Source organism: Puma concolor, chromosome C2 (assembly GCF_028749965.1).
Source record: "Puma concolor isolate L17-30 chromosome C2, mPumCon1.1.hap2, whole genome shotgun sequence".
NCBI classification, from domain to species: domain Eukaryota; kingdom Metazoa; phylum Chordata; class Mammalia; order Carnivora; family Felidae; genus Puma; species Puma concolor.
The window spans coordinates 790,507-816,026 of NC_141675.1; the positions used below are offsets into that span (position 1 = coordinate 790,507).

A 25,520-nucleotide genomic window follows, 5' to 3' on the forward strand; every position below is an offset into this window, starting at 1 on the left:
ATGCTTCCATTACTCACAGTCCTTTGCCAAATTAGGTCAGTGTCCAGGGCACTGGCTCCTTATGTCACTTGGGCTTATGCCAAAATTTGGTGCAGATGCCTGAGCCTTAATGCGTCAAAGTGGAGACCTTTAAGCTGATGATTTAGCCATTACTATGGGGCCAAAGGGAATAACAGTGACTATCGAACAGAACCGGGAAAGTCCAAAATAACAGAAGATGGTGTGACCATTGCAAAGTCCATTGACTTAAAAGATAAATATAAAAATATTGGTGCTAAACTTGTTCAAGATGTTGCCACTAACACAAATGAAGAGGCTGAGGCTGGTACCACTACTCTCACTCATACTAGGACACTCTTTTGCCAAGGAAGGCTTTGAGAAGATTAGCAAAGATGCTAATCCCTTGGAAATCAGGAGAGATATGATGTTAGCTGTTGATGCTGTAACTGTTAAGCTTAAGAAGCAGTATAAACCTGTGATAACCCCTGAGGAAATTGTCCAGATTGCTGCGATTTCTGCAACTGGAGACAAAGAAATTGACATTATTTCTTATGCAATAAAAATGGTTGAAAGGAAGGGTATCAGGGTGTCATCACAGTAAAGGATGGAAAAACACTGAAGGATGAATTAGAAATTATTAAAGGCATGATGTTTGATTGAGGTTATATTTCTGTATACTTTATTAATACATCAACATGTCAGAAATGTGAATTCCAAGATGCCCATGTTCTACTGAGTGAAAAGAAAATTTCTATTGTCCTGTCCAGTGACCTGCTCTTGAAATTGCCAATGCTTACTGTAAGCCTTTAGTCATAACTGCTGATGATGTTGATGGAGAAGCTCTAAGTACACTGGTTTGAATAGGCTAAAAGTTGGTCTTCAGGTTGTAGCAGTCAAAACACCAGGTTTGGGCAACAACAGAAAGAACTAGATTAAAGATGTGCCTATTGCTACTGGTGGTCTAATGTTGGGAGAAAGATTGACTATATCTTGAAGATGTTCAGCCTCATGACTTAGGAAAAGTTGGAGAGGTCATTGTGACCAGAGATGATGTCATGCTACCCAGTAATTCCACTACTGGGTATTTGCCCAAACAAAACAAAAACACTAATTCAAAAAGATATATGTATCCCCATGTTTACTGCACCATTATTTACAATAGCCATGATATGGAAGCAACCTAAGTGTCTGTTGATAAATGAATGGATAAAGAAGATATGATTATATATATATATATATATATATATATATATATATATATATATATATATCACAGGTTAAGGTCACCAAAACTAAATAAAACCAAAATTGGAATGGGGATGGGAGTGTGGAAATTATGCAAAAATAGCTTATGGTTTGATTTTTCAGAAATATTTACCCTATATTACAAAGGTGTTTCCTATAGCTTGCATATCACAATATTCCACACACAATGGAATATTTCTTAACCATAAAAGGATGTGATCTTGCCATTTGTGGCAACGTGGATGGACCCAGAGGGCATTATGCTAAGTGAAATAAGTCAGACAGAGAAAGACAAATACTGTATGTTTCACTTATACATAGAATCTAAGAAAACAAAGCAAATGAACAAACAAACAGAAAAAGCAGAAACAGACCCATAAATACAAAGAGCAGACTGATGATTGCCAGAAGGGAGGGGGTGGGGAAGATGGGCAAAATGGATGAAGGGGAGAGAGAGACACAGGCTTCCAATTGTGGAATAAATAAATCACAGGGATGAAAGGTACAGCCTAGGGAATATAGCCAATGATATTGTAATGATGTTGTATGTTGACTGGTAGCTATACTTTGGCAAGCATAGCATAGTATATAGAGTTGTTAAATGACTATGTTGTATACTAAAACCAATGTAACATTGTATGTCAATTACGCTTCAATAAACTAAATTTTTAAAAAGTATCTAGATTCAGTGGTAAAGAAGAAAAAAAGGAGTTTCTGTTTGGGATGATGAAAAAGTTCTGGGGTGCCTGAGTGGCTCAGTTGATTAAGCATCCAACTTCAGCTCAGGTCATGATCTCATGGTTCATGGGTTTGAGCCTGGCGTCAGACTCTGTGGTGACAGCTCGGAGCCTGGAGCCTGTTTCGGATTCTGTGTCTCTGTCTCTCTTTGTCCCTACCCTGCTCCCATTCTCCCTCTTTCTCTCTCAAAGATAAATAAACATTTAAAAAAAAAGTTCTGCAAATCGACAGTGGTGACGTTTGCACAACCTTGTGAATGTACTTAATGCTGCTGGTCTATACAACTCATAAAAGAGTAAATTTTATGTCATGTATATTTTACTACAATAAAATTATGCAAAAATAGCTTATGGTTTATTTTTCAGAAATATTTACCCTGTATTACAAAGGTGTTTCATATAGCTTGCAATGGCTTACTGCCAGGAGTCCCTCCACACTCCCATCCCCGTTCCAATCTTGTTTTTATTTAGTTTTGGTGACCTTAACCTGCTTCACTCAGATTTTCTGCTGCATCAGTTAGAGGGTATTTTCTTCCACCGTATGAAATAGGAATAAAAACAGCCAAGGCATATCAATGCTTCCGGCTCAGGAAGTACCTTCTCATCTCCCCACTTATGTGATCACTGAAGACAATACTGAACTTGGCAATAAGTCACCTTAGCAGTCCAGTCCTGGGGTCTACCTTTAACCAGCTGTGTGGGCATGGGCTTGCTGAGCCCCCTCTGCCTGTAATATGAGTGGGTTGGCTAGAGGACCAATGATTCTTTCACATTTAAAATGAGGAGATATGGGGCGCCTGGGTGGCGCAGTCGGTTAAGCGTCCGACTTCAGCTCAGGTCACGATCTCGCGGTCCGTGAGTTCGAGCCCCGCGTCGGGCTCTGGGCTGATGGCTCAGAGCCTGGAGCCTGTTTCCGATTCTGTGTCTTCTTCTCTCTCTGCCCCTCCCCCGTTCATGCTCTGTCTCTCTCTGTCTCAAAAATAAATAAACGTTAAAAAAAAAAAATTAAAATGAGAAGATAAAAGGTCCTGGAATGTCGAGTTGCCTGACAAAGATTCACTCTCCCCTCTCACCACGGAGAATATATCCTATTTTGTAACAAAGATATTCTTTACACGGCATTTGAAAATCTTACCGATTTAAGTATCATTCATATCAAAAGCCTTGATGTTTTAGAGTTCTATTTTTTCCTATGGTTGTTCTCTGTAGAGAGGAATTGGCTACATATTTAGGGCCCAGGGCAAAATGAAAATGCAGGCCCCTTTCTCAAAAATTATGAAGAATTTCAAGACAGATGAATAGAGCATCAAGCCATGTACAAGGCCTTTCAGAACATGACTGCACAGGTCACATGCTATCTGTCCATGTGTAAATAGGCACCCCCCAACACACACTACTCCACCCCTGGGAAAATATTTAAGTTGACTGTGCACCTTAGGCACATGGAGTGGCTAGGTGTGTGGGTTGCATTTTTATACACAAAGTACACAGACAAGAAGTAAATCTTCCAACCTGCCATGTAGGTAGTCCCTCATGAGCGGGTTGTTGCAATTAGTCTCTGATGAGAGGCTGCACAATGAAGTGAGAAGTCTGCAAAAATAGCCAGATAAAAGACTCAGATTCTTCATTTGACAAATATTTATTGAGCATCAAATAATGAACTTAGGCATGTGCTAAGCATTCCATAGTGCACAGATAAATCTGTTGCCCTGGGCCTTTCAGTCAATCTTCGATACCTTGGTTCTCTGGGTTGTTAGATGGAAACTAAGGAATCTCTTATCTAAAAACCTTTAGGAAGTATGGGCTCAAGAAATTCAAGTTGAAATATCAGTTATAGTTATTGCCTTGCAAAATTTTAAGGATGATATCAGCTTTAAAATGATGATGTTACCAAAAGTAGACAATGAATATAGACTTTAGGGTCTAAGGGTAGCTTGTGATATTTTTCCTTAGCTTTTTTTTTTTTTTTCATCTGAACAACTTAATGGGAGATTCCATGTCCAGAAACCATAACCAGGTCCTCCAATGTCTACTATGAATTTATAGAATTTCATCCTCGAACTTCAAAGACATAAAAACCAATAATGAGGAACTTTCTTGCATACCTGGCTTTACACAATCGATGTGTTCCTTAAAAAAAAAGTCAACTGAATTGTTGGAAACTGATTTATATTTGAAATGCTCTAAAGAACTTGGATATTAAAAGAAAGCCTGCATTGAATCCTTCTGTACAACAAAGAATAATTTTTATAAAGCAAAAAATTACCCCTAATTTGCTTGATGTGAAAACTCAGGCTTAAGCACACAGTTTTGTGACTGTACAAATGGGAGCCCATTTAGACACACAATGGCTTCCCCTCTTCCTTTCAGCCCTGAGGATGTGCAGGTGGAAGGAAGAGGTAGGAAGGGTGGGAGGATGTCAGCATTCTTTACAAATGTTCACAACCCATTTTCTACTTGAATGAAAAGTATTTTCCTAAGCAAAGGAAGACAATAAGACTCAGAGCCTTCAATGAGATCAACACCGATGTGACAATGGGCGCACTTTTCAGGAAACACACTGTGAAGAATAACAACAAATATTTAAACTCAGAATTTTGGTCAACTGAGGTGAGGCAGTGTGGCGTGGGAGTTCACAGGTCATCCACCCCATGGCTTTCAAATTGTAACAGGCTATGCTAGATTCAGCCAGGTATCTGTTGAGAGATACACAAATTCTGAGACCCCACTCTAAGAGGCAACAGATTCATCAGTCTGATTTTCTTCCCAAGTCATTCTGATTTCAATGCACACTTAGATTTCAGAACCACTGATTTACAAGCCTCACCTTAGAAAAGGGAGTTGGTAGAGATTCTCCTCCGATGCGTTGGATGTGGCTCTGTGCGTGTGACGGTCCCTGCTTGTCTCGCTCTTCTGCTTTGCTCTTAACCTCTTCTTCCGATCTCTTGGAAACTGAGACAGGTAGACTTTTTCCTTTCTTTTTCTGTTTGGATGTCTTATCCCTCTTTATGATTTCATCTAAGTCTTCATGGCTGACAGAAGTATCTTGCCTATATTAGTAGAGAACCTTGTGAACATTGACTCCCAGGATCAGGAGAATGATAATGTAAATAAGAACTAGAGGAATTTGAAAAATTAGTCTTTCTGAAAAATTAGCCAAGTTTTGTGACATTTTGTCCCCGTGTGGTTCCCCAGAAGAAGAATATGAGATAATGATTCAAGTGTACTTAGTTTATTTGGGGAATGACCCCAGGAAACACCAACACGGGAGTGAAGAATGTACATGGTTGGGAAATGAAGTGAGGCACTAAAGAGAATATAATCAAGAAGTTACTGTTAAGGGAGCATAAGGCAAGCTGACAGGCCGCAAACACCCCTCCCCCCAGCCCCCACCATGGGATATGTGAGATATTCCTCAGAACTCCTGGGTGCCCAAAAACAAGGAAGGGGGAAAAAAACCAAATTGTTAACTGAGAACGATCATAGTCCTGCAGGACCTAAGTCTCCATAGCTCCTCCGTAGTGATGTGGGAAACAAAGGCAGAAGGAAACGGCAGGTAAAATTAAATTTCCTTATAACCTGCAGCCCATTGACAAATACTTGAGGCTGGCAGAGTAAAAAGTTTCTCCAGGAGCTCCCTACTGTCTTAATGCTAATGCTTTGCTAGAGGGAAAAACAACCCTTAGCTTGACAATAACAAGGCCTCCCCTATCCCGTGAGTCTTCTTTAGCAGATGAAAATCCCATTGGAAACTTCCCCTGGACTTTACCTCCCCCCAACTCCATAGTATACAACCAGTCTCTCCTCATGGTCCTGTCCCATGCTTCACTAAAATCACCTTTTTGCACCAAAGACGTCTTCAAGAATTCTTTCTCGGTCATTGGCTCCAGACCCCACCTCACTATCACCCCCCAAAACTTCATCAGTTACTACCATGAGCAACTGGGGCTTAGACCCTCTAGGAACTCAAAGAGCCAGTGTAGAACACTGTGTAGTAAAGAATTAACATTACCCAGAGAGAAGTCTGGCCTTTGCCCTTGGCTACTGGAATGTCCTGCCTGAAAGAGTATCCCTTTTTGCCGGGCAGCTTTGGCCACCAAACAGTGTAACAGTATGATTTATGGTGGTCTTAGGGCCAGATGGTATCAGTTTTGCCCCTAGGGCAACTAGAGACTAAAGGTCAGGTACACAAGCAGTATGTGACTGAGTCCCAATAAAAACTCAGGGGGCTTCCCTGGTTGACAATATCCCACGTGTAGCATCACATATAGTAGCTGGGAGAAGTTAGTGCTTTCCATGACTCCATTGAGAGAGGACAACTGGAAGCCATATGCTTGAACCCTCCTGGACTCTGCCCTATGCATCTCTTTACTTGGCTGATTTTAATCTTGTTTCTTTTCTCCATAGTAAATTGTAACCGTGAGTATAACAGCATTCTGTAAACTCTGAGTCCTTCTGGTGAATTATTGTAACGTGGCTTTGGGAACCCCCAAACTTGCAAATCGTGTCAGAAGTGAGGGTGGTCTTGTGTGAATGTGCTCCCTCTAAAATTGCAGCTGGTTCTAACTCTTGTAAACATGCAACTCAGAGTTGCTCCATTCAAGAGGCGAGTGATACACACTGGCTGAAAGCCTCTTCTAGGCAGCGTTAATTCCCTGGCACTGCTGGTCTGGTACATGGGTAGCAAAACGGGCTCTAGGTGTGAGCAAGCTCTAGGCATAGAAATGCCCATGTTGGCGTTTGAAGTCAGGAGCAAGTACTGTGAGAGTAAGGGGATACGGGCGAGACACTGGCAGCATCTGCTGATTGTTCCTAATCTCTTCCCCCACAATGTGGATGATGTGATGCCCTTAGGACAGGGGTCAGCAGCTTATGGCTTATGTCAAATTCAACCCACTGCCCGTTTTTGTAAATAGTCTTATTGGAACACTCATGTTTATTAGAAATAAACATTTATTGGAATAAATAGAAACACTTGTTTATTTATGCATTATCTTTGGCTGCTTTATGCTCTAATGTCAGAGTTGAGTAGTTAATAGCATACACTATATGGTTGGTAAAGCCTAAAATATTTACCATCTGGCTTTTTACAGAAAAATTGCCAATCCCTGCTGTAAGACAAAGATTAGCAAAGGAAAAAAAAAAGCACATCAATAAATTTTAAAATTGGACCCTGTAGCACAGTGAACTAAGTGTCATGAGAAAGGTATAAACTAGGGGGAGCCAGCGCTCACTACCCTGATGGGAAGTCCATGAATGCGTCATTGAGGAGATAATGTCTGTGCTAGGTCTTAAAAGATGAGTAGAAAATTAGCACATGGGAGGGAAGAGATTTTAATAACAAAGGTATAGAGTTGTAAAGACATGAGGGCCTGCGGATACATGGAAAAATGAAGAAACTCCAACGCTTTTGCATGGCTCCAGCGCAGACACTGAGTGGTGAGGTGGGGAAGGAGATGGGAAGGTCCACTGGTACTGGATTTTTAGTAGCATAAAATCCAAGCAACTCAGCATGGCTGTGGACTGAGCTTCTGTTCTGCCCTCTTCCTCCTGCCCCTAAATAATAAAATAGGAAAGAAAATGGAAAGAAAAACCAATAAATCCATAACTATGCTGGATAAAAACAAGGAACACTCTTGGTGAATCAGAAACTGTGAGAAATCCTCAACATGTAAAAGGCAAATGAGACAGGATCGAAGAAGGAATGATACCCTAAAAGTTCAACCAAGTAAAAAATGTATATCCAAGGAAATGGAGTTAATAGAGAAAACAGATATGGAAACCAATTTGACAATAAATTTCCTATATTTTTAAAAAATAGAGAAAGCAGAGTAAATTTTTAAAGGGTGTTACACCCATTAAACAGAAACAAGTAGAATCTTGGAAATAAAATATATCAATTGTTGACATTAAAAAAAAAAAAAGCAGTCAGTAGCTAGCCTGAATAGCAGAATGAATAGAGTCAATGAATTGAGTTGAAAGATGGAATCAAGAAATTCTCCCTACTCCCAACATAAAAGGAGTAAGAATTGAAAGTATGAAAAAAGAGATAAAATGTGAAAGATGTATTCAAAATTTTAAATGTTCATCTAATGAATAGGGTTTCTAGAAAGAGAAAATTAAGCTGTAAAAGGAAAACATTCCCTTACATAAACTATAAAATGATGAGATTTTAATATGATAAAAAGGGCCCACCAAGTATATAGCAGGGTTACTGAAATACACACACACTCACATATAAATTTAGACAAATTGTAGTGAATTTTCAGAACACAAAAGAAGAAATCAAACCCTAAATCTTCTAGAGATATTACCTACAAGAGAATAATGATTATATTCATATCAGATTTCTTACAGGCCACCAGGGTCACAAGAAGGTGATGGAGTAACATCTTTGAAATTGTAAAGGCACAGGATGCCAAACTCTCAAGTAAGTGTGGGATTGGAATGACACTTCAGGGACGTAAGCATTCGCTTTATCTGAAAGATGTACTGAAAGATGTATTCTTACATAAGGAAAAAAAATGAATCAAAGAGAAAGAAATCGGATACAAAAAAGCATTGGTGAGAAAAATCCTTAGTAAGATTTATCGTTAGACTAAATAATGATTGATGATAAACAAATTTGATAGAGGAAGTAAATCAGAAGATGAGAATGATATTAAGAAAGGAAAAACTATGCCAAATACTTTATCTTCTTAGGGCAAGGATATAGATAGTGAACCTAAAAATTATTAGGTAAATACAAGCTTAAGTGTGTGTGTTACAATTTCAGAATAATAACTAAGAAAATAGAGTACATCTAATAGACTATCAGAAAAGATAAAACAAAAAATGCAATCAGGTCAATAAAGGAATAGGGAAACAGAAACAACAAAAAATGTATGAGAAAGTGAAAACATAAAATAAGATAAAATGAACCCTAACATATCAGTAATCAAAACAATTGTGAATGGTTTAAATTCACCTGTTTAAAGATTAATAGCTTAATAAAGCCAGATAGATACTGTTTATAAGGGATACACTTAATATGACATGTGAAAGTTGGTAGTTAAGAAGGATAAGATTGACATATAATCCAATAGCAAAAGACCCCCCAAGTAACCCAATTTAAAAAATGGGTTTTTAAGGACCTGAATAGATATTTAAATATATTAAAGGCTAATAGGTACATGAAAAAATGTTCAACATCCACTAGTCATTAGGGAAATGCAATAATATGGTACAATAAGATGTCACCTCATACCTGTTAGAATAGCCATCATAAAAAGATAAAAGACAACAAATGCTGGAGTGGATATGGATAAAGGGAACCTTGTGCGTTGCAGAGTGGGATTTCCACTATGAAAAACAGTATGGAATTTTCTCAAAAAATTAAAAATAGAACTACTATATGGTCCAGCAGTTCCACTTCTGGGAACATTTCCAAAGGAAATGAAAACACTGTCAAAAAGATATCTTCACCTTCATGTTTATAGCAGCATTATTTACAATAGCTAAGACATGGAAACATCCTAAATGTTCATTAATGGATGAATGGATAAAGAAGTTGTTATATATATAGAGAGATATATAGATATCGATATATATTCCATTGTGTATACGTATGTGTATATGTATATTTGTGTACCTATACATATTCCACTGTGTACTTATACATATTCCACTGTGTGGAATATTATTCAGCCATAAAAAGTGAGGAAATCCTACCCTTTGTAACAACATGGATGGATCTTGAAGGCATTATGCTAAGTGAAGTGAGTTAAAGAAAGACAAATACTTCATAGTCTCACTTGTATTTGGAGTCTTAAAAAAAAAAAAAAGAAAACCCAAGCTCACAGAAAAAGAAAAATTGTCCACATTAAAGAACTATAGTGTGATAAAAGATGTTATAAAGAAAATTAAATTGCATGCTATTGACCTAAAAAATGCAGTTACATTGCAAAACAATGAATTGATATAGAGGTATATAAAAATTACCAACCCAAGAAAAAAAATCAATACAGCCCAATTAGAAATAGGGAACTATGAATAAACAGTTCATAGGAAAGGAAAGAAAAATCACCAATAAACATGTGACAACACTCAATCTCAAGAGTAATTGGGAAAATAAAAATTAAAGTAATGAAGAATTAGTCTTATCCAATCCAATTATTTAAATGTTATATGTTGATAAATATCCTAAATTAAAGCAGGTAAAGGAGAATTGCATCCTCTTGTAGATTGTTGTTGGGTGTGAATAATAATAGCTTTTTTAGAAATCTATTAGGTAGTATACTTTAAAATTTAAAAGAGCAGAAATCAATGAAATAAAAATTGACAAAGAATAGAATAAATTAACAAAACTAAAAGTTGGTTTCTTGAAAAGATCAACCCAACAGCTAGACAGATGAAGACAAAAAAAAAAAAAAAAGGAGAGAACACAAGTTACCAATATCTGGAATGAAAGGAAGGATATTGCTACCAGTCCTACAAGCACAAAAAGGATAATAAAAGAATATTAGCACTTTTATGCCAATGTATCCGACAAATCAGATAAAATGGAAAAATTCTTTCAAATTTCTTGACAAATACTAATGACCAAGGTGGACGTAAGATGTAAGAGAAAATTTGATTAGCCCTATAAAGTATAAAGAAATTGAAATAATCATTAAAAAAAAAAAACAAACCTGTGGCACACAAAGTTTTAGGCCCAGATAGTTTCATTCATGAATTTTACCAAACATATAAGAAATAACATCAATCTTATACAAACTCTGTCAAAAAATAGAGGAACAGGTAATACTTCCCAGATTATTTTGTGAGGCTAATTTAACCCTAATACCAAAATATCACAAAGGTATTCCCCCCAAAAATTTACAGGCCAATATCCCTCATGAATATAGACACATATTTCCTTAATTAAGTATTAGCAAATGGGGTCAAACATTACATTAAAAGAATAATGTATCATGACCAAGTAATGTTTATCTGAGGATTACCAGTTTGGTGTAACATTAAAGAAAATCAATCACTGCAATTCATCATATTAACAAAATAAAGACATGACCCATATGATCATCTGAATAGATGCAGATAAAGAATTTGCCAATAGTCATCATCTGTCTGTAATAACAACTCACAGAAAACCAGAAATAGAAGGATATTCCTCAACCTGATAAAACAATCTATTGAAAACCTATAGCTAACATCATGCTTAGTGGTAAAATTTTGACCATTTCCCACTAAAACTGGTAATGGGGCAAGAATGCCCACCTTGACCACTTCTATTCAACATTGTACTAGAGATGCTAGCCATTGAAGTAAGGCAAGAAAAAATAAGTAAAGGACATAATATTTGGAAAGAGGGGCATACAACTGTCATTTTCAGATGACATAAATTCAACAGGAGTCTATAAAATAACTATTGAACTCAGAAGTTAATTAGTAAGGTTAAATATACCAAAATGAAATACATTTTTATGTGCCAGCAGCCAATAATTGGAAATGAAATTTTAGAAAATGAATTCCATTGTTTTAAAAAATATAAAAGTAAAATATTTAGGATAAATGTTAACAAAAGCTACACAAGAACTTTACACTGAAAACTGGAAAATATGCTGAGATAAATTTTTTAAAAAAAAAAAAAATTTTTTTTTTCAACGTTTATTTATTTTTGGGACAGAGAGAGACAGAGCATGAACGGGGGAGGGGCAGACAGAGAGGGAGACACAGAATCGGAAACAGGCTCCAGGCTCTGAGCCATCAGCCCAGGGCCTGACGCGGGGCTCGAACTCACGGAGCGCGAGATCGTGACCTGGCTGAAGTCGGACGCTTAACCGACTGCACCACCCAGGCGCCCCTGCTGAGATAAATTTTAAAAGACCTAAATAACTGGTAAAATATATCATGTTAATTAATTGGAAAATCCAATATTGGTAAAATGCGAATTAGCCCTAAATTAGTCTTCAGATTTCTCTCCATTTTAAAAGCAGATGTTTTTAAAAAGAAATTAACAACTAGATTTTAAAATTTATATGCAAATGCAAATAACCTTGAATATCCAAAGCAAACCTGAGAAGAGATAGCAAAGCCACAAAACTTACAATCAAGACAGAGTCATACTGGTATAGAGGTCAGCAATTAGGTCAATGACACAGAACAATGAGCCCAGAAATACATTCAAGCTTATGAAGCCGCTTGATTTTTAACAAAGATGCTAAAATAATCCAATGTAGAGAGGATTTTTTTTCAACAAATGGAGCAGGTTATCCATATGGGAAAAAAATAAAATTCTATTCTAATTCACTTTATACTTCAAAACTATCTCAAGACAGCTCCTAGACCTAAACATTGAAGCTAAAACCATAAATTGTTTCTGAAAAAAAATGAAAGCATATCTTTATGAATTGGGGTAGGGATATGTTTCCTAGGTTACAGGTTACAGAAAGCAATAACCTTTTAAAAAATTGACAAATTATATTTTATCAAAATTTAAAACATATCATGAAAAGACACTGTGAAGGAAGTAAATAGGCAAGCCACAAACTGAAGAAAATATTTGCAAAACATGTAACTGACAAAGGTCTGAGATTCCGCCTATATAAAGAAGTTTGAAACAAAACAAAACAAATGAATAAATAAAAAGCAGAATCAGACATATGAATACAGAGAAGAAATTGATAGTTACTAGAGGAGAAAGGGGTGGCGAGGGACAAAATGAGTCAAGGGGTGTGAGAAGTACGGGCTTTGTTATGGAATGAGTGAGTCATGGGAGTAAAAGTCACAGCGGAAGGAATATAGTCAGTGATACTGTAATAGCAATTTATCAAGACAGATGGCAGCTACATGTGTGGTGAGCACAGCATAATGTATAAACTTGTTGAATCACTATGTTGTACACCTGAACTAATGTAACATTGTGTGTCAACTATACTCAAATAAGACAAACAAATAAATAAATTCCCCTAAGACACAGATACAATATAGTAAACACACACACACACACACACACACACACACACACACACACACAGTTAATGTTGAAAACAATTGAAAAACAAATACTGGAGGAAAATGAGCAGAAGACTTGAAGATGCCTTACAAAAGAAAATACAGGACTATCCAACAAGCACTTGAAAACGTTTGCTGTCAATTGCCATTAGAGAAATACAATTTAAAATCACAGTAAGATACCGCTATAGATCTCTCAAATCGGCTCAAATTAAAAAGAATGATAATACGAAACGTTGGTGAGGATGTAGGATTCCATTTAAATGATGTTCAACAGGCAAAAGGGTGAAAAACAATTCAGGAAACTCAGTTGCTTCTTTGTGGGGGGATGGGAAGGGACCAGGAAGTGGAATGAGGAAACCTTAAAGGATGTTTATTTTCTATATTTTGATGGATCTCAGCATGACAGGGGCATAACATCTGTCAAAACTCCGTGAACGTTCACTTAATATCCAAGTATTTTATTGTACATGAATTTTAGGTAAAAAGAAATTAAGACTCTGAAAAATATTTGACACTAGTCAACTCCATGCAAGTGGAAGCATTTAGAGGGAAGTGAACTGTTTTCTCAAATTGGAAACGCATCAGAAAACTAGTAGGAGTAGTGGATTGATAGAGAAATGGGTTGGATGTATCATAAAACAAGTATACAAAAAATGCTAACGGTGGAATGGTAGATAGTGATATATTGGTACTCACTTAAACTTACTTTATCTTTGCTGGTTGTTTGCAAGTTTCATACGTAAGTATCAGAAAATAATAGATACACCCTTGATCCACTCCGTTTATGTCTAGTTTTTATCCCGGAGAGATACATTCCACGTGTGTGCCAAGAGGTCTGTGTAAGGGTAGCCACTGTACTATTTTTGTGATAGTGGAAAAAAATAAAAGGCAGGTGGGGGTGAGCGTGTCCATGGTTAAATATGCCATGGTATAGTCACACGGCAGAAAACTATGCAGAAGTTTAAAAAAGAACGAGGTAGATTTATACGTGCTACATGAAAAGATCTCCGAGGAAGCAGAAAAAGACATTACAGAATATGTATGGCTTCCCCTTTATGGAAAACATTTAACATCCAGTTAACACGACATATGTATAAATATATATGTGTGTGTGTGTGTATAAATGATTAGAAAAAGGTCTAGAACATGAGTTAGCATATTTTTCTTTTATAAAGGGCCTAGTGGTAAATACTTGTGTTAATATTACTTCTGCTGTGGGGCACCTGGGTGCCTCAGGTGGTTAAGCATCGGACTCCTGGTTTCTGCTCAGGTCAGGATCTCATGGTTCCTGGGTTAGAGCCCCGTGTCAGGCTCTGTGCTGATAGTGCAGAGCCTGCTTGGGATTCTCTGTCTCCCTCTCTCTCTATCCCTCCGCTGCTGTCTACCCCTCCCCCATTCATGATGCACGCGCTCTCTCTGTCTCTCAAAATAAACAAACATCTTGTTTAAAAATATTACTTCTGTTGTAAATACTTTCCCATCATAGTATAAAAGTAGCCACGGACAGTATATAAATGAATAACCATGGCTGTCTTTCAATAAAACTTTATTTACAAAATCAGGTGGTAGGCCAGATTCAGCCTGTGGTCCATAACTTGTCGGCTCCTAATCTAGTGGTGTGATTCATTGCAGTGAAGGCCCTGATCCTTCGTTACTTTCTGTGTCTGTACCCTTTGCTATGTGTCTTCGTTTCCCCATCCCTTTCTGTCTCTGACTTCAGTCATGTGATTTGCTTTGAATCCATGGGCTGTTGATAATTTTGATGCGACTGGAAGCTTGAGAGAGACCGGTGCCAGGGGGCTGGCTTGCTCCCAGGCCTCTTCCATTACTCAGAGAACATACCCAGGCTAGCCTGCTGGGGGAGGAGAGTCCAGTCTCCACAGTTCTCCCAGACGAGGCCATCCTAGATCGGCTGATAGGTGACCCCCTGACTTGTGGGCAAACCTGGTCAAAATGAGTAGGGCTGCCAAACTGACCACACTAGACATGAAGCGAGAAATGTCTGTTGCTGTCTGCCACCAGAATGTTGTTTTCTATGTTGGCTAACCAACACAGGAACAAAACGTGCCCAACTAACAACATCGATGATTTTTGAGGAAGGGAGGTGGAGGTGGCTTCTGCAATTGAGAAAGGAAAGAATCAATTTTAAGAAAGGAAAGTTGTGTAGTGATGTTCTGGGATTCAGGGGGAAAAAAAAAGTTCCAACCAAGGTTCTTCGGAGGTTCAGGCACAGACACGATTAAAAAACCAAGCTCTATCTGCCACTTTTTTTCTTCTATCCTTAGTGTCTTTTAATTTTTTTATCGTCTACCTATAAATATGTCCAAGTCTTTTATATTCTAAAGAACCCTCTTGCCCTTGTACCAATGTTTTATTTAGCTCTCTTCTTCTTTTAAGACTTCGTGTTATAAGTAACAAAGGAAATAATGTATGCATATGCCAATAAAAGTTCAAACAGTACAGAAAAGCCCAAAATAAAAAATAAAAGCCTTTCCTGGCCATCACCTCTCCACTAATACTGCTCCTGGAACCAAGTACTTTAACATGATTCTGCTCTCATTTTTTTTTCCCAGTAGTTATCCACATTTCTTCTAAATAGCATTTCTTCTCTATAGGAGAGATCCAGCATTTGGCCAATGTATTCTAGTCCTCTGCCCTCACTCTGCCTTCACACATATTGCGTCTTTTAAAACTTTTAGGTCTTTTGTTTTTATACTTTATACCTTTACATTGCATTCTCAAACATCTATTTCCCTTTCTAAATAGTGGTTTTTACATTTTTGTTAAAGTCATATGTCCACCCAGTTAAAAGCAATAGCCCAGTCTTTCCCACCTTCCAGTTCTACCTCATCCCCTTTCCAGAGGCAGATGGCTCACAGAGCACCTGGGGTCTACTGAAATGCAACTCCAATCGCTTCTTGGTCTTTTTGCTAAGATCGAGTGTACTGAAATGCAACTCCTGATGAGTAGGTCTACAGATGAGGCTGAGAACCCACATTTCCAGCAAGTTCCCAGGTGCCACTGCTGCCGCCAGCCCATGAGCCAAGTCCCGCCTCTGGGACATGGCCGGCATGCCAGGGAGGGTGAAGGGGCAGCCTCGGTCCTTTCCGAGCCTGGTTCTTCGTCTGGACCAATAGTCCCAAAGTCTTTATGCTCCTCAACCCCTGGCAAAAGAATCTTTATACAGAAACCTTCCTAGTGGGCTTGTTGGACCTACTAGAGTTCCCTGGGTGCCGAATAAGAACCAAAGCAACCCTTGTAACGTAAGGAAAACGTAGAGAAGCCATCTAGAGGCAGATGCTGTTCTGTTTCTGCTAAACGTCTTTCCTCTCCATCAATCAAATTCCCAGCTTCTACCATTAGGTCACGGTACCTAATTATATGCATAATTATAATAGGCATAAGACATTATATAATTATAGCATATAAAAATCAAATATCTGGCACTTTCCCTTATGGTTTTCATCTGTATTCTGGAAAAATAAGTAAGTAAGGACTTGGAATAGCTCTAATAGAAGTCGTACATTTGCACTGCTTTGGGTTCCCCCAGAAGCAGACCTTGCGATGAGACTCACGTACAAATAGCTTATTTGGGCAGTGAGACCAGGAAATTCCAGGAGGGCACTGGTGAAGCAAGATGCGGGAGTGAAGGCAGTCAATAAAGGATGTGGAGCGGCCAGGTTACCACTGGATGGCTCTGGAATTTTATTCCTTTGAGCAACTCCAAGAATAAATGTAAAACATATGCCTCAGATCTGTCTCACCCGACGGCAAAGTTGCTGGAGTATTTGTGCAACCCTTCCTCGGGTGAGGGTTGCCCCTATGGGAAGTGAATTCCCTGGCACTCAGAGCCTGCTATGAAGCCAGCAGCGTGGGCACAAGGCAGCAGAAAGAGCCCCCGGAAAAAGCAAGGTGGAGGCCGGAAGCTGGAAGCCTGGCCAAGCCCCCAACCGCTTCAAGTAACTCCCTTCAGAGGGGAGTCCTTCAGCCCCCTGTTTACCCTGAAGTCCTGAAGCCTGTTTATCCTCTCCTGGCCCTATCTGCACATTAGATGCTGCATATTAACAGCTTCAGAGAAGGACTGCAGCAGACCTGCACCTGACCGTGAGGTCAGCTGTCTCGCCAGCGTGAGAGGGGGCAGAGATCCAGGTGTCCTGGGACCAGGGCTTGGAGGGCAGCCCCAGGTGTGGGGGCCCCTGGCCTGGAATCCCCGGGGTCTCACACTGTGAAAGAATCAGATCTGTTCCTCCCTCTGTAGAATTGACCCTGTACCCTGATCATGGCTTTATTTCCCAGGAATATATGTCAAGGAGATAGATCTGTGGAGAAAAACTGTCCGGAGGGGCTATTTTCAAAGGAACTATTTTAAGGCTGTCCTTCCCGTCCACCACATCCTGACGTTTGGTATATTTAGCATCAGGCATAGACAGGGCTAATGGGTTTTTAGTTGCAAATCATTATCATTCAAACCACTGCAGTCTTTCTTTTTTTTTAATTGCAACTAAGTCACGCACACATGCACACAACACACATTAGTAGCTACCTTATATTTATACCCGAAAATGCTTCCAATAAAAGCAACTCTGTTTAAACTTACAAGCCTCTGCTATTGAACCCTTTATATTTGGGGGAGGGGCTAGCGCTGCAGGTTAGCGGGTATTGCCTTCACACTGTGCATGAAATGCACATGTATTTGGTCAAAGAAAAGAATGCACAAAAGGTGTTTTAAATTGACAGCCCAAGACAGGAGTAATTTAACATGCTATTCTTTGCCTCCCACTCTGGTAGTTGTGGAGCACTGCTGATTTGCCTCACTGAATACAAATTTATATTGTCCCGTCCATTAATATGGTTTCTTTTCATCCCATGAATTAATCTCCTTTTGCCAGCACAATGAAGACTGTAGAGTAACGAGTTCCAATGTCAGTATCAAAACTGCAAGAGACTTGGGCTTTCTGATGGAGTCTCATTCGGATGCCGCCCCACGAGCTTTGCTAATTACCTGCAGATAACACAGGAGTCAGCAACCAAGAGCAGTGCCCACAGTTCGCCACAGTCCTGTGGCCACCACGCCAAGGCTCGACTTCCCACTCCCTCTGATGACGGATTTGGTGAATTTCCGGTCCTTGGCCTCTCTGTTCTGAGGTACTAACGCGGGCTTCAGATTCTCCACCGTCTTGGAAGTTGCCTAGTATCACAGTCTGGACTGGGTTTCGAATGCTCCGCCCTAGGCTGGACCCACATTCTCTGAGAAGAGACATTGTTCTTACAGGTTTCTGTATCCCGCAGTGGCTTGCACAATGCCTGCCGTAGGGCGCTCCAACAATACGGGCTGGAGTGCAGATGTAGTATGTGGGAGCACGTCACGGAATGTGGCAAGAGTGTAAGCCCACCACAAGGCGTGGCAGGAGTGTCTGTGCCACCAGAGTGTGGTAAGGACGTGTGTGAGCACGCCGTGGAGGGTAGCAGCCACACTGGGGCTGCAACCTGCATAGGGACAGGCCCCACCATCTTGACAAGATGGATCCATTTGAACAAGCATTTCCGTCAGCAGGATGATAGGCTGCTAATTACTGAGGCTTAAATGTGACAGCAGTGGTTCTCGTAGTGTGGTGTGGGAGCATCAATAATATTACCGGAAACTGGTTAGGAATGAAAATTCTAGGGCCTCACCTAGACCCTAGAAACTCTGGGCAGCGAGGGTGGGGCCCAGCAATCTGGCTTTAGCGTACCCTCTGGATGATTCTAGTGCATGGCTCGGCTCCAGAGCCCCTGCACTAGAGATCAAGAACTCAGGTTCCGGAGCCAGACTGCCCGGGGCTACAATCACAGCTGTTCAACCTTGAATAGATTCCTCGATGCCTCGCTGCCTCAGTTTCCTCATCTGAAAAGTGGGGACATCTTAGTTTGTGTTTCCCTGAAAGTAGACCCAGAGACAAAGACGTGGGCCAAAGTTGTTCATTTGGGATACGATCCCGGGAAGGAGTAAGGAGGGGAAAGAGGGAAAGAGATCAAACTAGATCCCGAGTGGCAGCGGGCAAATCCCACTGGGGATCTCCGAGACGGTGAGGGCTAAATGCCCCACATTTATGACTCTAATCAGCCCATCAGGAAGCTGATTCTGAGCTGTGTTCGACAAACTCCTCTTCTTCTCCCGTTAAGAGTCACTTGCTGGGTGTCAATGCTCTGACGTCCATCAGATGTCACAGAGTAAGACGGACAAGCGCAAGTGCCTCCTTCAGACCTCACGGAAGTGACCAGGCCTGGGTGAGGCGAGCAGCCACATGGTCTGCTAGCCCCACACGCTGGCTTACTGATTAGCCTCTGCCTGGCCTCCTTTGCAACGATTCGCTTCGGCACGACCCCAAAATGGCAAATACGTGGGCATTGCTTTCAGTCGGGTCCCCCGAGAGGCAGACCCCGAGATAAGAAATTCAAGTGCGAGTGGTTAATTTGGGAGGAGATCCAAGGAAGGCCCTCGAGGGGATTGGGGAAGTGAGTCAGGGTACAGAAGCGGGTTCCTACAGGGTGCTTTTCTCCACAGGTCTCCATGGAAGGCAACCGAGGCCTGGTCCCACCGGGGTCTCTGAGACACTCTTCAGGACATACCTCGTCCTATTGCTCTTCAAGGGCTGCTTCCAGGGTCAGCAACTCTGCAGCATTTCTGGCCTCCACTGTCTATACACACAACATGCTCCCGTGCCCCAAAATGCCCTCAGGCAGAGTTGCAAGTGCTCACTGGGTAGCTCGGGTGCAGAGGTGAGCGCTGTGCCCTCCAGGCCAGCACCCATCACTTCTGCTCCCTGTGTCAGGGACATTTGGGGCTGTGTGCAAACAGGAAATATTGTAGGTGTCCCCAAGACTCTGGTACAGTTGTGTGTGGTTGTGGGCCCACTGAGCCTGAGGTGGGGCCCTCTGGCAGCAATGGGGCTGCACTTGGATCTTCCCTCAAGAAAGGACTTGCCCTCAGCTAGGAGGATGCAGTGAGCCCGGGCCCCCCATCTATTCATGCCCAGCTGATGACTGAGCATGGAGAGTGCTCTAGGGCCTGACCATCTGGCCCAGCACAGAACTCTTCTAATGGCCACTCTTTAGGTTGCCCAAAACTTGCCAACCAAGTTTAGGGCCAACCAAAACTTGCTGCTCAATCCTGCTTCTTCGCTTTTATTGCTCACAGGTGTTACTTCTTAATAAGTGTTGCATGTATGCTCCCAAGTGGAGGTGGTGGAGGGACAAAGTTTAGCATCAGTGACTCTAAGTAAAGAGTACATGCGTGTTCCTTGTCCTAGTCTCGCAACTTTTCTCTACATGTGAAATTTTAAAAAGTTAAATTTGTGGGAAGAAAAACAATCCAGAAACTGGAAACTTCTTTGAACATCACTATCTCTGGCCTCCTGCAGTGGGCCTGGAAGCAGGCTGCATTGTCTCCTGGGCAGTAGTGAGTACAAGTGAATTCTCTGCCTTCTGTGGAAGACTGAATGACTGTTTCACCCTAGAGCAACAGATCAGCCTGGAAGTTCAGCTTAGGAGGCACAGGGGCGCCATCCCACCCTGAAACAGTCCAATGGCAAGCCACTGTGCCCAGCACGGCCCCCCTGTTTGGGGTGGGGAGCTGTGCACATGGGCTGAGTGAGGGCCAACTAGACACAGAGCCTGGCCAGTGGGCAGAAAACCCTCCACGGTGAGTGGCTTGTGCAGAATTCAGGAACCGACTGGAGGAGAGGTCAGCCCAGAAAAGAACCAAAAACAAAAAAACAAAAAAAAAGATATGTTGGATATCTTCTGAGAATCTTTAAACAATGAAAAAGTAAATCTCCTGGGAATAATGAGAATGTCAGTCAGCTCTGTTCTCTCCAGGGTAACCAGATGCCCCATTGTACGTGCTACAGTCCTTGTTGGTCCTTGTGTCCAAACTCAGAAGGGTTCTGGTTTGGATGCTCAGTGATGTGGTCACCGCACTTCTCTCCCTTCTGGTCATTCTTGTCATTCGTTGGCCAGATATCTGCTGTAGACCTGCTGAGCCAAGGCTGTGAGCTTCTTCATGACAGGAATGGCAGCATGGTTTCCCAGGCTCAAAGAGGAGGCCATGACCCTGTACTTTTGTTCCCCATACATGGCAGGGCAGAAAGAGCAAGGGGGTTCCAGTCAGACACAATGAGGTCCGAATAGATTCCAGTCCTGCAACTCAGCACTCCGGACCTGAGTAAATTGCCCTCCGTGACTCAGTTTCCCATCTATAGAATGGGAACATCACATATTGTGTATCTTTCAGAAAGCTGTACGGAGGAGTTATAATGAATGGAAAGTGCCTGGTGTGCAATATGTTCCCAATTAAGGGTGTTTTTTTATTAACAGGGAGCCTCCTCATGGGTCCTGCAGTTCAAGCCCCGCCCCCTGTGGCGTGGGCCACCGGCATGTGGCCCCTGCACCCACATCTTCCCCATCATAGCTCCTTTCTGCTTTGCCCGCAGGGCCCAGGGGAACCGGTAATGGCAGCTTCTACACTGTGCCCGGCCCTGTGCCACCCCTCCCACTCATGGTCACGGCTAATCCCTGCAAGTGTCCTTTGAGATTGGTATTACCATTGTTGGGGACCGAAGGCAGGTCACCCCAGGACGGGCCACTTTTGCAAGAAGATTACTTTCGGTTAAAAAGCAATCAGGGGTGCCTGGGTGGCTCAGTTGGTTAAGCATCCGACTGCAGATTTTGGTTCAGGTCATGATCCCATAGTCATGGTCTCAGGGTCGTGAGATCAAGCCCCTTATCGGGCTCTGTGCTGACAGCATGGAGCGTGCTTCTGATTCTCTCTCTCCCCGCCCCCCGTTAAAATCAATAAACATTTTTTTAAAAAAAGCGGATTCTCGAAAAACTCTTTATCTCCCCTACAACTGCCTAAAAGTTTAGATAGAAGACCTGCTCCAGGAAGAGTGCCATCACCATAGACAAGTTCATTGTATGAACTAGGTACGGTGGACAGGGGAGGAACCTGGCAAGGCCTGCTTTTTGGTTTTTGGTTTTTGGTTTTCTTAAGGCCTATTTGATCTGTCCTCTATGTCCCATTGTTTCCAAGTGGCCCAGCAAACATGTGTTTACCAAACATTTACTCTTTTTTTTTTTTTTTTATCTTCCTGTGAATTGTATTCCTTCTCTCTGAAGTTCCAGACCCTTGTCCCCTTCTCTTAGTTTGGGATGACATAACCACCTCATTGCACCTGTCTTTGGAATTTCGATGTCTGTGTGGATTCCCCATACATATGCTATGAAATTTGATTTCCCCCGTTAACCTCCAGTCTCCTGTCAATTTGCATCTTAGTCCAGCTAGAAGGACCTTGAAGGGGACAGGAATTCTTGCTCCCTGACCCTTTCACAGGTGAAGAGACTGGGGCCCAGTGAGGGGTATGGGACTGGAGACCATTATCGTGTGCTACCATTCCTCCTAGGGCACTGTGTGGTTTAGACAAGTACAGCCAAGACTCACTACATAATTGGCCAGGCCCAATGCAAAGAAAATGTGGACGCTTTCATTCAAAAATTATTAACAACTTCTATATGGTGACAACAGAGGCTTAAACCAGTTCGGGGCTCTTTTAGTGTGGGGTCCCAAGCAACTGCATGGGTCACAGGCCCACAAAGCCGGTCCTGAGTATAGCCCTTGGATCAGTAGCTGGGGGGAGCAGGTGAGGCCTCAAGGGCAGGTGCAAGCACTCGAAAACATGATGCTTGCCATGTTGCTATGCGTGCCACATGGGGAGGGATTTTGCTCTCCTCCTGGCGGCAGAGGAAGAAGGAGGATGCCTGAGAGGTAAAGGAAAGTGTTGACCACGTTCATTCGTGTCCTCAGGAGAATCTATTAAAACGTTCGGCAACTGTAGAGACTGAGCAAAAGCAGAGGCAACCCTGAGAGGCATTGAGAACACAAGGCTTGAGAATTCATAGAAATCATAGGGAGGGCTGCGGACTTCCACAGGGACTGGGGGGCTGGAGCAAGTTTCCTGGCTGCATGTTGGGTGAGGCTCTGGGGCTCCAGACTGTGTCTACAGGACAGTAGGAGGGGCTCACTGGGGGCACCTCTGCTCCTCAGTCCTGTCATGCATCAGTCGGATATTGGGATTCCACATGGAATCTGCAGACTAGAGGGTCACGCTGCTCTCTGACCAACCACTGAGCAGTGGGTGGCTGCGGGTGGAGGACTGTCCCCTGCACCACTTGCACAGGCGTCGGGCCGTTTCTTAGCGAGCAAGGCTGCAGTGTCTTTGGCTCAGCCCAAGGCCGGCTTCCTGAGTCATCCTGGCCTGACGGAGAAACACAGCCTCACGCTGCAGGTCTGGCTCCCTTCGGTGTCTGTGACTCCAGCAGTATCACTGGAGAATCCTAACGGCAGGTAATGTAAGCAGTGTCTCCGGCATCTCCTTGGAGTGGTGCGTATAATCCCTGTGAAGGTCTGCAAAGTTCATGGGCATCAGGCCTTTCGCTTTGCGGCTTTTATTCACACGTGAGAATCATCTCAAAGGCTTCAGGCCAGATCCAACTCATAACTGGTATGTGATTTGGCCTGTACGATGTTGAAAACTATGTAGGTATTGAAAAATCAGAGATTCCAGGGGCGCCTGGGTGGCGCAGTCAGTTAAGCGTCTGACTTCAGCCAGGTCACGATCTCGCCGTCCGTGAGTTCGAGCCCCGTGTCGGGCTCTGGGCTGATGGCTCGGAGCCTGGGGCCTGTTTCCGATTCTGTGTCTCCCTCTCTCTCTGCCCCTCCCCCGTTCATGCTCTGTCTCTCTCTGTCCCAAAAATAAATAAAAAACGTTGAAAAAAAATTTAAAAAAATAAAAAAATAAAAAATAAAAAAAAAAAAGAAAAATCAGAGATTCCATATAAAATTTTGAATTTTAGGCTCCTCTTGAGAGAAGCTTTTGGCGACCCTGGCCATTTTCCTACATGTGGCTAAACTTACCTGGGGCAAATGCAGCAGCAGGTGCCTCCTGTACCTGACATCAGTCCTTCCCGCACTATGGTCCCCACCCTACCCGCAGCACTCACTTTGTCATCATCATTTGCACTTGCACTTCCACTAGCGATGTGCCAGGAATGCACCTGGCATCCCCACACATCTCCCACGGAGTTTCGGACCTCAGATGTCATTGGGCGTATCTCTCATGTGAGCATGGGTTTCTGGCCAGGGCTTAGAACTATGTGAGTTCGCTTAATTTTAGAGTCAAACACTCAGTCTTGCTTTCTTGCTTTCTGCCTTCGGTCCTTCGTTCCTTCCTTTCTTCTTCTTCTTCTACTTTTTTTGCTGTTGTTTCGGATTTTTGTGATGAGCGTGCATGCTATGAGTATGGGTACTTAAGTCTAGACTTCTGCTAGGTCAAAGGGCTTAGGCTTTGCTCGCACTTTTCATGGATCTTCCCAAGGGCTACCCGAGCCCATTCCTGGGGCTTTGAATCTTTGGGTCCCCATTCTGTCTCTCGCTCTCTTTCTCTCTGCAACGTGAATACAGGAAAAGTCCTGTGTGGTGGATTATCTCATTAGCAACGCCCTCGTAGGAGAAGAGTCGATGGATGCTAAGCATGTCGGTAATTACGTTTTTGGTTCGAGGCCAGAGCCCTCTCTCCCTCCTCGGCAGCTTGCCAGCTCCAGGGAGAGACCACAGGCTTCGACAGCCCTGCCTAGAGAGCTGGGAGCCCCAGCCTGCCACTCTAGAGAAGTGAGCTATTTCTGAGTGTGTATGTGGGAAGGGTGGGAAGGCGGAAAGAAAAGTGAGAAAATGTATGTAAGCAAATATTTCAAGGGAAAGAGGGGGAAGTCATCCTGAGACAGCCTTGTAAAATAATTGACGAGATCCTGCCAGAATGAACAGCAGGCCCCGTGTCCCTTTGTAGCCCAGGGAGACATCACTGACTGCCAGCTGCAGTGTCAGTGCCGCCTGGAAGTCCTCGGGAAAATGAAGCCCGTCTCCGTTCCCTTGGCACCCGCCCGGGACTGCACGTGGCCCGAGCCGCAGAGACGACTGTGATCTACTCCCCTGCAGTTTCCCAGGACCATGCCTGGAATGTGGAGGGTATATGGCAATGCCAAAGCGACTTCAGTGTGGTTTGCTTCCGGGAGCAGTGACGAGGACAAGAGAGGCGGGAAGGAGTGAATTTCATTCTTTAATATGAAAGAAAAACAACCAGAGAAGCTTGCGGCTGAACAACAATCATTTCTTCCCACCAACCCTTTCCCTGTCTATGCACTCAGCAGATTCGAAAACTAGCCCCCTGCCCGCCCTCCCTCCTCCACCTTGAAGGGGCAAATTGAAAAGGTAACCAAGGAGATTCTGAGTGAAGAGTGAAGAAATAGAACAGAGATGTGAGAACATCATGACGGAACTGAATCAGCTGCTTATTGGAGACAAATGTCCACGAGTGACTCAAACCAAGTGAAACTGCACCAAAATTTCAAGATTCTTTCAACGTGCAGGCTTTTCTTTGTTTCGGTAGTTTGGGGAAGTATATAAATCTGCTTCTCATTTATGTTTCTGATTCATGCTCCACTTAAGAGAGC

At 42.3% G+C, this 25,520-nt stretch overlaps 1 pseudogene; it reads left to right on the forward strand.

Moving 5' to 3' along the window:
• On the forward strand, positions 1-24,990 carry LOC112850099 (60 kDa heat shock protein, mitochondrial pseudogene; annotated as a pseudogene).
• The last annotated feature ends 530 nt before the right edge of the window (positions 24,991-25,520 follow it).